The sequence below is a fragment of the Caloenas nicobarica genome, chromosome 2 (genome assembly GCF_036013445.1).
Source record: "Caloenas nicobarica isolate bCalNic1 chromosome 2, bCalNic1.hap1, whole genome shotgun sequence".
NCBI classification, from domain to species: Eukaryota; Metazoa; Chordata; class Aves; order Columbiformes; family Columbidae; genus Caloenas; species Caloenas nicobarica.
In genome coordinates this window covers 96,099,768-96,103,182 of record NC_088246.1, presented here as the reverse complement: position 1 = coordinate 96,103,182, position 3,415 = coordinate 96,099,768, and positions in this window count along the sequence as shown.

Below are 3,415 nucleotides of genomic sequence, written 5' to 3'. Positions count from 1 at the left end.
TCCGTCAGATGGAGAATGGATTGGGGCCTCTCATGTGCCTTCTGTCTGTTTACATTCCTCTGCTTCTGTGTACTCAACATAATGCATCGGGAAAATGTGTGATATTCCTGGCTCGCCTGGATTCACCACGGTTGGTTAAAATGAAGTCTGGGCTAGACTTTATCTTGAAGGAGTTCCTTTATTCATTTGCTGCTGGGAAATAAACCTTCAATCCTTTCTCTCTCCTGGGATTTTATACTATTAACACAATTAATTTCAGGTTTGGATTTGGTAAATCTAGGGCAAAAAGGATCAGCAAGGAGCATACTGATTTCTATGGGGAAACACTGTTCTGTACATATGTTAATAAGTGCACAGAAATTAATGTTATGCAGAATATTTTGATAGTAACATAGAAAATAAGTCATTTTGTACAACTGAAAATTGCAATGAGCTACTGCTATTTGTTAAAGAACAATTTTTAAAGCAGAAGAATGATTATTACATTCTAACCCCAGGACTGTTAGTCTCCACAGAAAAATAAACGGCTGTCTTATTAAATTCCTAACCTTAACCTTTACTCAGAGATATAAATAGCTGCAAGGGGGAAAGACACCCCATGATACAGGTATACGCACTCAACGCTCCCTATAGTTTGTCATCTTGACCTAAACCTTCAGCTAAATCTTACTGTATTCCATTAATGAAAAAAATCAGTTGTTTAAAGTAATTTGCTACTGACTTTCTAGCTTGATACTGACTTTTTTATCTCAGTGAGAAGTTTTACCTTCTCCGGGTTGCCTAGGCAGTAGCGCTCGCCCACGCTCGGACAGCTTCTGCCCCAGCATTGAAGGTTGCAATGTGGACGTAGCTTACGTTGGGAGAATCTTTTCCTTCCTGGGTAGATAAACCACCATCCTGACTGATGTGAATTGATTGATCACTTTAAAGAATAATAACAAGGATAGTTTATGGCATAGCTGTGTCTATACCAATTTTTTCACTCTACTAATCAGCACGTGTGTAATGGCAAACCTGTGGAGGGTCCAGCTGGCCATACATCCCGTTCACCTCCAGCACAGGAGCAGCTTCTACATTCAGTGGAACTATCTCAGGCATCAGGTGGCGTGGGTGGTCCAGCGCTAGAAGAATCGCAGCCCCAGGGAGGGTGTTTATGGTATACAGGTAACGCTACCAACTATTTCCTAGGAAAAAAAAAAAAAAAAAGAAGAAAGAAGTTCTCCTTTTCCCCCTGTTCAGTAGTGCAGGGTCATCTAGAAAGCTACCAATAACAACTGACTGTCAGCTACAAGGTACTCTTCCAACAGGAAAGCTTTTGTGCGTTTTGTATGGCTGAAGATGTATATTTTGCTGTTACTCTGTACACTATGTTCTCTTGTTTGTATTAAGATAAAATATTGCCCTTAATTTGATACTGATTACGATGGCTTTATCTCAGCTTAAGCAGTTTGTGTGGAGGCTAGGAAGTGATTGCTGTGAGGCTGGGTTTCCTTCAGAGTTAGCTTGTGCTCTTTCCTGAAATGGGAAGTTTTGAGAGCGTTGTAGGACTGGGGGTTGTAATATGGACATATAAAATGACTTCTCTGTTTTATATTTACTGGGACAAATCAGCATTAAGGTCCCCAGTTAAATCCACCAAACCCAAACCTTTCTGGTTGCCATAAAATGGGGCAAAATAAATAGCACATTTGTTAGAAACTCACAATACAAAATGCAGTGAAGTAGATCGACATGAGCAATGGGCACAAAGAGCCACAGAAACACACCTAGATTGCAGATTTCAGAGCACTCAGGTGACTTTGCTGGGTAATCAGATACTACTTGTACACTGTCCACCTTCTACTTACAGTGCCAGGACACTTGTGTTCCTTACAGTTTAACAGGCCACTCCATCAATCCAAGGTTATTAAAAATGGATTAGGAACATTAAATCCCTCTGAAGAAATCAGAAAGGAGGGGAAAATGCAACAGACGCAAAAGGCTGCATCTTTCATGTCCTGTTACTCTTTCCTCATCACTTCCCAGAAGGTTCTGGGGAAGGGAGCAGTGGCAGCACATTTCGTCTGCACTCAAATAAAAGTGAGCATTCTGAAGAGCGAATAAAAGAAAATTGTAATTAGAGGTGCTATTTTGGTAGATGAAAGCTAAGTTAGGCTGGGAACAGTGCAGCAATGACTAGTTGAATCTGGTCTGCCTGCTGTTAGGGAACCCTCAGTTGTGTGCGGACTGGCGGCAGTTTCACCAAGTCATTGCCAAGGAAAACCAGAAAAATCAGATCTGAACATACACCTCAGTCGTACTGATTGCCATGGAGTGGACTTTGAGAACCCTGCAATATACTTTCAGGTTTGGGGACAAACAAATCCAATTCCCCTCGTTAGGGCAGTCTGGTCACATATGCAAAAGCCTTTAGCAAAACAGAATGCCTGACTCAGACCAGCCCATCAGATGTTCTGGCTCGTAAACAAGCTATTAGTTCATTATTTTAAATACAAAGTTTTGCTCCTGTTGTATAAAAATTCTTCAGCTGAAATATTCAGAACTGGAAAACGAGAAATGGGAACAAAGGTTACTTCACAGTGGTCAGGTCTCTACAGCTGAGGCGTGCTCTGGCATAGCTGAGAAAGAGCAGGGACTCCTCCCTCCTTGGATCCCACCAGGAGAAGAGGGAAAGGCTCACGTGGCTGCTTAGTTCTCGTGGGACGTTTTCCACAGAACAACTCCAAGTATGTTGCCTTGTCTTGTTTTAGTGTCTTCTCCACTGGCTGCCACCATTCGCTATTCTGCAGTCTAATGGAGCTTTATTAAAACTGTTTTACTGATATCAAGCTAAACTTTCAGCTGTGGAATGTCATCACCTTGTTCTTTCTTACTATGTACTTCCTTCAGCCGTGCTTAAGCGTCTCAGTTTTCACATCCTCTGAATAAACACTCCTGCCTCACCTCTGGTTCGGAATTACAGTGTTAGGACACCTGTCGCCCAAAGCTACTATAACCAAGACAATGTCAACAGGAACATATGCTGAGGGGCAGACAGTCTAGATTTGCCTCTAGACTTCAACTTTACAGGTGTTACAGGATACTCTGCCCAAGGGTATGTCTATATAATAGCGCAGAAGTATCTGAGCTAGCTTTAATGAGCTTGCATATGTAGTTGTGGCAGCATGAAGCCCAGCGCAGGCTATCATTATCATGTACATTGACACGTGTAAAGATAATGCATTTGAACAGCAGCCTTCTAAAGCATGGTCTCCAGAGCTGGTGACAGAAAAGGGGGGCTGAAAGGAGTTCATCTCTTCGGCTCTCCTGAGAGAGAGTTCATCTCAACTAATGTTAATATGCTCAACTCTCACTTGATGAGAGATCAAAGGAACTGCCTTCTGGAGGTGCCTCTGACTTAAATGTCTACCTTTAT